The sequence below is a fragment of the Delphinus delphis genome, chromosome 6, assembly GCF_949987515.2.
Source record: "Delphinus delphis chromosome 6, mDelDel1.2, whole genome shotgun sequence".
NCBI classification, from domain to species: domain Eukaryota; kingdom Metazoa; phylum Chordata; class Mammalia; order Artiodactyla; family Delphinidae; genus Delphinus; species Delphinus delphis.
This window is the reverse complement of record NC_082688.1, coordinates 91952967-91966181: the sequence shown is the minus strand read 5'-3', so window position 1 is coordinate 91966181 and position 13215 is coordinate 91952967. Positions and strand designations below refer to the sequence as shown.

At 40.1% G+C, this 13215-nt stretch overlaps 1 pseudogene; it reads right to left on the bottom strand.

The window, feature by feature from the left end:
- Positions 1 to 512: 512 nt before the first annotated feature.
- Positions 513 to 1618, bottom strand: LOC132426749 (leucine--tRNA ligase, cytoplasmic-like; annotated as a pseudogene).
- Between the last annotated feature and the right edge of the window lie 11597 nt (positions 1619 to 13215).

Below are 13215 nucleotides of genomic sequence, written 5' to 3'. Positions count from 1 at the left end.
GAACTCTTTGCACCTTGAAGAATACTAGTTTTCTGTCATATGTGTAGCAAAAAATTTACCAAATTTTTTATTTGGGTTTTTCTTTTGTTTGTAGTATTTTTTTCCTGCAAAGATTTTGTTAACACCAGACAATAAAACAGCCAGTTATTATACCAGCAAAGCAAGTTTATCTGGGAGCAGAAAACAACTGCAATTCGAGGCACGCAACTATAGCAAACCACATTTAGGTCCAGCCTAAGGTTCTCATAGCCCATCTGTAAGCACGGTCATAGTCGTAATATCCCCAGAAACCAGGATAAATCTCCAATGTGCCTGAATTTAATGAACAAGATATATCATTGTATCACCAATATCTGCCCGTAGCCCATTTTCAGTAAGATGAATTTTCTTGCTCGTGGGGTCCATGTGGAAAACAGCATGCTCAGAAATGGGCGTCTCCTCAGCATGCTCTTTTCCCAGGACAGGAACTTGCCAAGGCCCCAACAGTGGATCGTCAAATCTCATCAGTTTCACTTTGGAAAGGTCTTTGATTCCTCAGTCCACTTTCATTAAACGCCAGATTATAAAATCACGGTTATCTCCTTGCCTGATTTCAATTTTGGTTGAGAAGTGGCCATTGAATGGCTGAGAATTCACTAGGGAAGCTGATACACCAGGTTCTGTTCTAAAAACATTAAGTGGTTTCCCAGAACAGCAATCTTCCCTGACTTTATCTGCTTCAGAGGCACACTTGACTTCTGTGTGTTCTAGCTCAAGGGAATTGGTCAGATAGACTCTATTCTCCATGAGCACTGCCTGTTCTTCAAATTCTAATTGCAAATCCAGAACATGAGGTCCCATCTTCTCCAGATTTTCCTTAATCATTGTGACAAATGGCATCACTTTCTTCATGTATTTCTTCAATTCTGGCAAATTGCCTAGTTCATTAGCATGACTTTGTTATCAGGCAATTTTCCACTGTTGGTCTCAAAGTGATTACGTAGAACTGACAGGGTGATGTGTTGCCAAGATGGATAGCTCTTTGCCACATAGATGGTGCAATGTGAAGGCTACTGAGGAGGCTGCTTGTCAGTCTTCTTCCCTTTAGCTAGTATCATATAGTTGTTGAGTCGCAGTCTAAGGTCATGTGCTACTTCTATGAGATACTGTGAGGAATGTATCAAGCTTTCATCCACAGGACCTGCCAGAGGCCATGAAGCATTCATAACTAAGTTGGGCTTTCCCAGGAGTGTCCAGATGTGCTCACACAAATGAGGACAGAATGGAGCCAAGAGAAGTGTCTGAACTTCAATAAACCGGAACACAAGGTCTTGGTGCATCCCTTCTATGGCCAATTCATGGTACTTATCTTTCGCAGCCTGAAACTCAAAAACCCTGTTTTCAAAGCTTCTTTAAGCATCATCTTTTCATGGTTTTGATCTGTTTTTATAATTTCACTGGCAAAAACTCTATCATTGAAGGTGTTGGCAGGACCACTTCTTAGGTTATCCCAGTTGGCAACCATTTCTTTCACCCATTCCACCCAGGTGTACAGATGGAGAATACCTGCATCTACCATGGTTTCCATAAAGTTAGCATCTTCAACAGTGTCACCAGCATCAGCTAGAGCCAAGCACATTCCATCGGCTGAATATTTATCAAGAGCTTGGGTCAAAGTGAGGAAGTTGCCTGTGGAGTTTTGACATCAAAATCCAGCAAAGAAGTGCAGCAAAGTAAGGAGAGGAAACTTTTTGTTGAGGAGAAGGGAAATTTGGAAGGGGCTATTATAAACAAAAAGCCCACTAGAGCAGGGGTCCCCAACCCGGGCCACAGACTGGTACCAGTCTGTGTCTTGTTAGGAACAAGGCCTCACAGCAGGAGGTGAGCGGCGGGTGAGTGAGCCATTCATCTGTATTTACAGCCACTCCCCATCACTCACATTACCACCTGATCTCTGCCTCCTGTCAGATCAGCCTCAGCATTAGATTCTCATAGGAACCTGAACCCTACTGTGATCTGCGCATGCGAAGGATCTTATGAGACTCTAATGCCTGATGATCTGAGGTGGAGCTGAGGTGGTGATGCTAATACTGAGGAGCGGCTACAAATACAGATTATCATTAGCAGAGAGGCTTGACTGCACAGAGACCATAATAAATCAATTGCTTGCAGACTCATATCAAAACCCTATCAGTGAGTGACAAGTGACAATTAAGCTGCATCTGGTGGCAGGCTTTAAGTCAGAATTTGACCCTTATTTTAGTCTGCACGTGGCCCGCCCATTATTTTATTTACCACTTCCATCCGCGCCTCTTTCCCACACTGTGCACTTGTCTCAGTCATAGTTTTGGTAAGCCCACAAGCTCACCCTAGCCAAAATGAGTAAAAAACAAATGTCGCTGAAGAGCTTCTTTGAAAAGGGTGAAAGACCCAATGATGAGAGAGCAGAAGACTCTCAGGCTGCCAACAAAAAAAAGCTGCATTTAAAAGAAAATACCAAGTCTTACTTAAATTGCAGCAGGTGATTCACATTCTCCAAGCCCACTTTGTATAATATGTGGCGACCAGCTATCCAACGAAACCATGAAACCTTCAAAACTGCTCATCTATCTCAGCTTTCACAAGAGTTTGAGCATTACTTCCCAACCACAAAAGACCCCCGAACTGGGAAGGAATGGATCTGTGACCCATTTGTGAATAAGCCAGGTGAATTGACTTTGTCTGTGCTAGAAGAGGATCAACTGCTTGAGATTGCAAATGATGGTGGCCTTAAAAGTATGTTTGAGACAACTTCAAATCTCCATACTCCATACATTCTGGATTAAAGTCACAGCGGAATATCCTGAGATTGCCACAAAAGCACTGAAAAGCCCGCTTCCATTTCCAACATCCTATCTTTGTGAAGCAGGGTTTCCTGCAGTGACAGCAACCAAAATGAGATTATGGAGTAGACTGGACATAAACAACACACTTCGGGTGTCCCTGTCTCCCATCACCCCCAAATGGGAAGATATAGTTGCAGGAAAACAAGCTCAGGGCTCCAACTGATTCTGCATTATGGTGAGTTGTATAATTACTTCATTATATATTACAATGTAATAATAATAGAAATAAAGTGCACAATAAATGTAATGTGCTTGACTCATCCCGAAACCATCTGCCCCACACCCAGTCCATGGAAAAATTGTCTTCCACGAAATGGGTCCCTGGTGCCAGAAAGGTTGGGGACTGCTGCACTAGAGGAAACTGGGAGTTCAAAGTATAGTGGCTTTTCATTGGTTAAGTTGTGACAGTCTCTCATTGTCTGAGCCATGCCAAGCAAGAAGAAAATCTCTCTTCCTCCTGCTGGTGGTAATAAAGTAGTATCATTCCTGTAGGAGATGGAAGGTACTTCTCTTCCTGTTGGGATCTTATAGACTTCAAATTGTATCTGTGTGAGAGCTCCCCCTTCTGCCCTCCCAACTCTATTTTAGTGAGGTTTCCCTTCATCAAGAGAATGAAGAATGTCACCAGGCTTATCAGTAAATAAAGGATGTTGGGGCCATCAAGCCATCGACCACTGCAGATGCCCCATAATGTGCACCATGAAGAGATTCAGGATGGAGAAAAGCAGGATACCAGTCCTAGAGAGTTAAGGTGCATATCAAAGGAATAATTTCGATGAGCCCAGACTCTTGCATCTTCCCATAGATAGAAAAGTGCTAACTTGAGATGTCTGGTTTTCTTTAGTTAGCAGTAACTTTTGATGTTTTGAGTACCTGCTTTTAGTTGCAAAAACTCCTGTATATCCTGGATCCTCCCTTGCCTCTTTGGAGCAGTCCCTTAGAGCTATCAGAGATATTAAATCTGTGAAGCCACAATGCTTGCAAACAAGGACCCTCGGTGGTGATTATTTTCACAATTTGCCTTCAAGACTGGGTCATCTACCAACTTCAATCTGGGCCTCACCGCACCTCCTGTAGCTATGAGGATGAATCAGAGCGCTGAGCAAAGCCTGAGACACATACAGTGAGCACTGGCATTCTAGCAGATAACATACATCCAGGATAACCCACAGAGGTGCAACCTGTGGCCAGGACAAAGCCAAAACCTATGGAGAACGTAGCTAAGATGCTAGCTTCCAGGCATCGGCAACCTAGGGACAGAGAGACTCCCACCAGGTATGATCTGTCCCAAGCCCTGATCCCAAGGCCTTCTACTTTTCATAGCAATGCCAGCTTCCTGGAAGGAGGAGGGAGTCTTCATTTCAGGAGGGCGGGAAAGGCCAGTTTCATCTATTCTTTCGATATCCCCCAAATCTGTGAGTCCTTAGCAATTTGGCATTTGAGTCTCAAACCCACTTTTCATACTTCTCAAATTTTTTTTCTCAAACTAAAATCTCTGCCTTGAGACCTCAGAATCCTACTCTGTAAATCAAAAGCCAAGAATTTTGTTATCTTCAGTCTTTTTCTGATCACCTCTCCTGTGAGGCAGAATAGTTGGAATGTTCTAAATAGATGAGCTCCAAACATGTTCGATCTCGAAGTTGAAAACCTTTTGAGCAAGCACCCCCATGTGTGAATGTGCTTCTAATGTGTGTCCATATATACTACTGCTAATCTTTACATAAAAAATTGGCAAAGCATAGCTTTTTCTCTCTGCCTTGGATGTCAATTAAATTCAATATAAGTTCGCCCAGCTAGAGTGCGTGCAGTGACTTTCTGCTAATGATAATGTTGTGTTGGTAGGTGGTGGAGGCTAAGGGGAAGAATTTTTAAGTCCAGGAGATATGGTTTTTTGTTCTCAAGGACAAAAGTCAACTGGCCCTTTGAAGCTCTTCTTGGAGTAGTATCCGGCAAATCATTCCTTAATTACCCTGTTCACCCCTTATGTTCCAGGCTCCTCAGTGGGCTCTGTACCCCTCCTCCATTATTGCAGTAGAAGAGCTAGACTTCTGAGGGTAAAGGAAAAAAAAATGTTGCTTGCTATTCCAGTTCTACAACCATCAATCTATTAACCACTGCAGTTGCCTGTGCACCTGAGGGGAATTCAGGATGGAGAATAACAGGAAGCATTCTGGGTTTTGGATACCAGCCCCTAAGTAGTTAAGATACATATCTAAGGAAAAATTTCAATGACCCCAGATTTTTGCATCTTTCCACATACAGCAAAGCACTAAAATCATTAACTTTATATGTCTGTTTTTTTTTGTGATTAGCAGTAATCTGACGTTCAACTACATGTTTTTTTTGTTTGTCTTTTCCAGCAAAAATCTCATATATATGCTGGCTTCTCCCTTACTGCTTCGGAACAATTTCTCAGGGCTGAGAGGCTGTCTCCTGGTCTACAGTCCTCAGCAAGACGCTGAATATACTCAACTCACAGCTCTTACAGTGTGTGTGTTTTTTAAGTCAACATGAGTCATCGACCACCCTTGGGAAGAAAAGGAAGATGAAGGATTTTTTTTCTTGTTAAAACACTTTCTTACTAGAAAACTCATGCATACTTGCTGTAAAAGATACAAAGAATGACAGAAATGTATAAAATGAGCTCCACCTGCACTTTCAATGCTCAGGGAAGGCTCCTGTTGACCTACAGAGTCCTTCTTTTATTGGAAAAGTTCCTTCTTTTCAAAGCACATTTTGGATATCCTTGAGAGTAGCTCTTTGTACACATTTCAACTACTTTGTGGGGTAAACTTTGTTTTTTAAATCAATATTTGCTATATCAAAGTTACAAATTTAAAATTAGTGAATTCTAAAATTGTAAAAACCTAGTTCTTCTTTAAATAAACTTACAATTCATATTATTCTATTTATATATCTAGCAAATCTTTAAATAAATTTTAAGGCTTTTATACAACTTAAGTCTCCTTAAACATTTAACAATATATTTGATTTCCATCAACTATACTTAAATAAAAAATAGCAAAATACGTATATATGTGTGTATATATATGTGTGTGTTTGATTTCCTTTGTGAGTACTTTGGTTGTTTGATTAGTGAACAAAATTTTCCCAGTAATCACCAATCTTCATAAATTCATGAATTGTAAGTTCTTTTATTTATTTTTTAATTTTTTTTGCCGTATGCGGGTCTCTCACTGTTGTGGCCTCTCCCGTTGTGGAGTGCAGGCTCAGCAGCCATGGCTCACGGGCCCAGCTGCTCTGCAGCATGTGGGATCTTCCCGGACTGGGGCACGAACCCGTGTCCCCTGCATCGGCAGGCGGACTCTCAACCACTGCGCCACCAGAGAAGCCCGTAAGTTCTTTTAAATGGTAATAATATTTACAAAGAGTAAGATTTTCTTTTAAAATTAAAAAAGTCTTGTCAGTTATTTAATTACACATTTTAAGCTGAAATTACAAGATTGTTGGGCCCCAAATCTCTGAAACTTTAAAAATACTTAAAATGCTAAGTATGCACAAAAATATTAACTCTATATGTTTGATTTATGAATTAGGTCTACACATACTTTAGATACATTGACACAACAAATACACAAGCATGTGATGCCACCTGAGTGGAGTGAAGTAACCATCCCAAGCAAAGTTATTCTCTCAGCTCCAGAAAATCCAGGTGATCCTTCTCAAAATAAGGGACATATTTCTGTACCAAAGGGAGTCCCAGCCCATGTTTCAATCACTCAAGTTGTACATTATCTAATTCCTATCCGAAGATCAGCAGCCTCCCCCTTAAGATGGTACCTAACCTCCTTGCATTTGGGATTTTTGTCTTTTTGTGGCTCTTAAGATATTTAAGTGACATTATCTCCCAAGGCTCTAACTCTGCACCCACAAATTCTAAGGCCTGTGTTGGATTCTGTATTTCCCAAGGCTTTAACTCTGCACCAACAAATTCTAAGGTCCTTTGAAGGAATTCAGAAACACCACCCCAAACTATGCCTCTTTGGTATACTGATTATTTTGATCTGAAGGTACTTGAAAAAAGCAAATGCTTATCTGCCTAAAGACAAATCCTCCAAAAAAAACCAGGGACTTCCCTGGTGGTCCAGTGGGTAAGACTCTGTATCCCCAATGCAGGGGGCCCAGGTTCAGTCCCTGGCTGGGGAATTAGATCCCACATGCATGCCGCAACAGGTCTGCATTCTGCAACTAAAAATTTCCCACATGTCACAACTAAGACCAGGGGCAGCCTAAATATAAATAAATATATATATTTTTTAATTAAAGAAAAAAAAAAAAGAACTCAATTGTCATCAATTCCCTCCCAGGAGTTTTTCACTCACTAGGGAAGATTGACTCTTATCACAGGAGAAGAGAGAGGAAGTCACCACCACTCTTAAATTTTGTCCCAAGCTACCACACCTTCCATCTGGTTTTTTGGGGTTTTTTTTTTGTAAATCATTTACTCTCCCCTAAAATGCTCACATCCCTTCTCCCCTTCCCCTATTATGACAGTATATAAGTTCTCAAATCTCATCACCATTTTGGGTATTCACTTTTTTCCCTGAGACACCCCCATTCATGTGATGTTCAAAATAAACAAATTTGCATGCCTTTTGTTCTGTTTACTGTGCCTGTTGTCAGTGTGTTTCATAGACCCAGCCAGGGCAAGTCTTTCCTCCTCTACCCTTTCCAAACACAAATCTCTTCAAAGATAGTCTGGAGAGACAGGTACACAGAGTGAGGGGAGAGGGTGCTATCCTCCCTCACCTGCTACATCAGTGAAACAGATCTTGCCAATCAAGAGTAAGCAGTGAAAAAAAAAAAAAGAGTAAGCAGTGTCCCCTCCTGTCTCTCACAGGAGCTGGCCCGTGAGCTGGGCCCAGGAGGACAAATGAGGGACATACAAGCATTCAAGCAGAGGGTCCTAGATCCACTGGCCACTCCTCCCCTGCCATCCTCATCTCTCCATTCTTAATGTGCCCTTTGTTTTCCACATGCCAGGGAGATTTTCCTTTGTCACTCACTTTAAGCAATTTTATTATGATATGCTTTGGAGTAATTATCTTCATGATCCTGCTGCTTGGGGTTGTTCAGTTTTGGTTTTTGTTCTTGTTTGTTTGAGCTGTGGGTTTATAGTTTTCATCAAATCCCCTCCCTCCATACTTCTAGGATTCAAGTCACAAAAATACTAGGCCACTTATATTGTCTCACAGTTCACTGAGACTCTGTTTCATTTTGGATGATTTCTATTACTAGGTCTTCAAGTTCATTAATCTTTTCTTGTGCGTTGTCTAAAATGCTGTTAATTCCATCCAGTGTATTTTTCATCTCAGACATTATATTTTTTATTTCTTGAGGTCCTTTCTATTTTTTTTCATATGTTCCAATAACTCTTTTATACATATGTGTTCCTCTGCCTTCTTGAACATCTGGAAAACATCCATAGTAGCTATTTTAACATGCTTGTCTACTAATTCTATCATTTGTATCATTTCTGGATCTGTCTCTACTGATTTATTTTTCTACTAATCATGAGTTATAGTTTCCTAGATCTTTGCATATTTGGTAATTTTTTTCTTGCATGATAGATATGGTAAATATATTCTTGGGTGTAGGAATTTTTTTTAGTATTCCTTTAAATGTTACTAGCCTTTATCCTGGTACATACTGAAGGTACTTGTAAATAGTTTGATCCTTCCAAGACTTGATTTTCACTCTAGGGCTAATTTGTCCCTACTCCTAAGCCAATACACTATTGACTACTTTTCTCAACACCCTGTTTCTTAGGAGTCTTTCCAGTCTGGCTAGTGGAACATGAATTATTCCTGGACTGTGTGAACCTGGGGATTGTTCCCCTGATCCTTTCTGGTGATCTTTCTCTGGCCTGTCTCCTCAGGTACTCACACTTTTCAGAACTCATTCACATATCTGCAGACAGATTTCTGGAGTTCTCTGTGGAGATCTCTCCTCTGGGGCACTCTCTCCTGTGAAGCATAGCTGCCTTGGCCACCCCCATCTCTGAGCTGTGTCTCCTTAACCCAGGGATCCTGCCACTGCTGGGCTACATCTGGGCACCCTTTATGATGCTCCGTGGCCAGCAAACCATCCAAGCAGTAATCCATAGTTGTTTCCTATATTTGATCTATTTTTCAGTTGGGTAAGGCAAGATACAAATTCTGTCCCCTTTATTCCACTCTTACTGGAAGGAGAATCACTCCCTTTGTGATCTTTGAATGGTCAGTCCTCTAGGACCTTCATGTTTAATGAATATGAGGCTCATGGACCAGCAGCAGCCCCTGGGAGACCCACCTGCTACTGAGTCACATTCTTCCTTTTAACCATCTCTCCTGGTTCTTCATACACAAGTTATGTGCTGCCTCAGAAAACAAGCTCAAGAACAATAAAATTCACACTCTAGTTTAAATAAAACACTAAAAACAGTGGAATGCAAGTTAAATAAGAACACCATCTATACCTGGCATGGAAAATGCTGTATTGTTTAGCTTGCCTTTGGTCTAGAATGATTGCTGCAAAAGTATCATTACCACAGGGATCCTTGATCACATATTCTTTTCATTAAATTTAGCAAAAGATCCCCCCTATTTTGGTCTCATTTTGGTTTTAATATAAAGCTATCCTTACTTGTAAAGCTTTTTTAATCCTAGAATGAACCCAACACTGAGCTGGGTCTTTTCATTTCAGCTACAGCAGACAGTGTCTGTAGCCAGAGAGCCTGCTTCACATTTAGGCAAGGAAAACACATGACAACTGTGTAAGTTATTCATTTGGCATTTTAACTGAACCAAAGAGCAATTCATTTTTGTAGAAAAAAATTTAAATTACCTGGTTTCTCATACCTGGCTGTCAAGCAAACAAAGGCATAAAGTAGGATAGAAGATTCATTTGGACATATTCCAACAGCAGGTGTTTTCTAATGTAGGAAAGTAGCAAAAGCTCTCATCTTTCAAAGCATATTATTAATAAGTTCAAATAATATCAAAACAAATGAGTGCATAAATACTTGGAGGTCACTATGTATCTATTTTAATGACTCATTCATTCATTTTCTAAACGTAGTAATACTTCTGATAGAATTTGACTCATTCAGAAATGTGACCCCACACTCTAGGTGATCAAATACTTTAGACCACTTTTACACCATACTGGTGGGATTTTTATGTATTCATTGAGCATCTACACTGTGTTTAATTATGCTTTATTCCGATAAATTTACACCTTGCACACCAGAGATTCAGAGAGTCAGAGGCATAGAACTAGTGAACAATGACGAAGTAGGTTGGTGTCCATTAACCTATGAGAGAAAGCTCCTTAAAGCTAGTGAGTTTCCAGGTTTAATAAAACACTAAATAATGTATCACAAGGTTCCACGTCATAGCAGTAAAATTATTTCACAAATTTTGTAATGATAATTGTAAAAGGTTTGCTTGTAAAGCATTTTAAGTACTTTAGTAATGTTATTGGTAAGCCATACTATGTAATTTATATACCTATGGTCAGTGTATCTGGAGATGGAGAACAAGATTATGCTCAACTGAAGGAAAAAATCATGACAATGGTAATAACAGTTCGTTAATGGGGCAAACACGATTCTGGCAAATCCCACTCTAAAACCATCACAGCATGTAATAACAGCAAAATGCTAACATGATTTAAAAAGAAGTTAAAAAAAAATCCACTGAAATTTGACAATAAAATTCCCTGACATGGAGATCCCTACAAGATGCTGCCATTTTTTTGGAGTTGTTTATGTCAAAAGTATAGAAATAACAAGAGTCTTCAATTTATAGTTACAGATATCAGGCTTCCCTCCCTGCCCTCCTGCCCTTATTCAGTTAACAAATATTTTTTGGATGCCTACTGAGTTTTTAGGCACAGTTAGGTGCAAGGGATATCATGCTTAATAAGACGTGAATAATGCCTGAAAAAAATGAAGTGCAACTACAACAACAAAAAAGGAAAATCAGTTTCCATCAATGAAGCCTGTGCAAAAGTTGTATCCTTTGGTGCCAGAACTTCTGCCCAATCCTTGAGAGACATGAGGCCACAGGAGTCAGGCATCTGAGCCTCAGTGGTAGGAAACCACATTATTCCAAGTACAAGTTCCCAGAAATTGAGAGCATGTGTGGGGTAGAAGAGGCATTCTTCCTGTTTGTCTTTAAAGTATTTGTCTAGGTTTAGATAACTTAATTTATCTTTCGAAAAAGATTTCATTGTATTTTTCTCTTTTTTTGGCTATGCCGCGTGACTTGCAGGATCTTTGTTCCCCGACCAGGGATTGACACCAGGCCTCAGAAGTGAAAGTGCTGAGTCCTAACCACTGGACTTCCAGGGAATTCCCTCACTGTATTTTTAAGTTAGGAGGTCTGGCCTTTTGAACATGGAATGATACATGAGAAATGTCCTACAGGGCCTTTTCGGACATCCTAAGAGATCTTTATAGCATGTATTGAGATATAATTTACATAGCATACAGTTTATCCATTTAAAGTGCATAACCATCACTACAATCGGTTTAAAATATGTTCATAACTCCAAAAGACCCATATCCTTAAGCAATCACCCTCCATTCCCTCCTCCCTAGGCAACTACTAATTTACTTTCTGTTTCTATGGATTTACCTATTCTGGCTGTTTCATATAATTGGAATTAAACCATTTGTGATTTTCTGTGACTGGCTTCTTTCACTTAGCATAATGTTTTCAAAGTTTATCTTTTTTCAATGTAATGTAGAGAATCACATTAATTGATTTTTTTTCTGTTTTTTAATTTTTTTTAAATTTTGGCTGCATTGGATCTTCGTTACTACACTTGGGCTTCCTCTAGTTGTGGCAAGTGGGGGCTTCTTTTTGTCATTGCGGTGGCTTCTCTTGTGGAGCACAGGCTCTAGGCACACAGGCTTCAGTAGTTGTGGCATGCAGGCTCAGTAGTTGTGGCTCACAAGCTCTAGAGCACAGGGTCAGTAGTTGTGGCACACGGGCTTCGTTGCTCTGTGGCATGTGGGATCTTCCCGGACCAGGGCTGGAACCCGTGTCCTGTGCATTACCAGGCGGATTCTTAAAAACTGCGCCACCAGGGAAGCCCACATTAATTGATTTTTGTATGTTAAACCATCCTTATATTTCTAGGATAAGTCCCAGTGGGTCATGATAAGCCTAATTCTTGATATATTACTAAAGTAAATTTGCTGATATTTGTTAAGGATATTTGCATCTGTCTGTAATTTTCTTTACTTGCAAATTCTTAATCAGGTTTTGGTATCAGGGTCACACAGGCCTTACAAAACAAGTTGTGAAGTATTTCCTCTTCCTCCATTTTCTGAAAGAGCTTGTATAGTATTTATATTATTTCTATCTTAAATGTTTGATAGAATTCACCAGGAAAGACCTCTAGGTCTGGGCCTTTCTGTAGAGGGAGGATTTTTTTTATTATGAATTCTTTATAAATTTGGGACTCTTTAGATGTTCTTATGTCATATTTGCTAATTATATTTTTCAAGGAATTTATCTAAGCTTATTTAACTTTGAATGTGGGTTATAGATCAAGAGGTGAATGAATATTTCAAGCATAGAAGATTGCATGGTCAAAGGAGTGGAATGTGTGCATGTGTGTGGATACAAGCAGTTGTTGCTGGAGCATGAAGTAAAGGCTGAGAAGTGATGGAAACAGAGAGTGAGACCAAACTTTAGACAGCCTCCTTTTTGACTATGCCTTGTCCTTGAGCCCTGTCCTTGGCCTAACAAGTCAAGCTATAGCCAAAATCCTGCTAACTCAGTTTAGAGAGAATCCCCTACCCTTGGTATTGTAGGGGAGGAAAGACTTTCCCTCTACCTTCCTGCATTTGATGGTTGGGTCTATGAAGTACCCTGACAACAGGCAGATTAGCAGAAGAAAATGTATACAAATGTATTAATTTTTTTCTTTTTTTTCTTTTTTGTTTTTTTGGCCGCACCATGTGGCTTGCATGTTCTTAGTTCCCTGACCAGGGATTGAACCTGAGTTCCAGTATTGGAAGTGCGGAATCCTAACCACTGCGCCGCCAGGGAATTCCCAATTAATTTTTAATGTTACATGCACAAAGCCGTCACAGGAAAAAAAGTGAATACCTAAAAAAAACATATATAAGTAAGAGCTTATATACCATCTTAATAGGGGAAGGGGATAGGGAATATGGGCCCCTTAGGAGAAAGTGATTTTCAGGAAAGATGTCGGAGCCCTTAGAGGAATAGATGGGAGGTATGATAGACTGGGACAAATTCTGGATGTGATGTCAATTACTAGTCTTCTCTCCTGGTGGATGAAACTCCCGGGGATATGATTTATGACAACT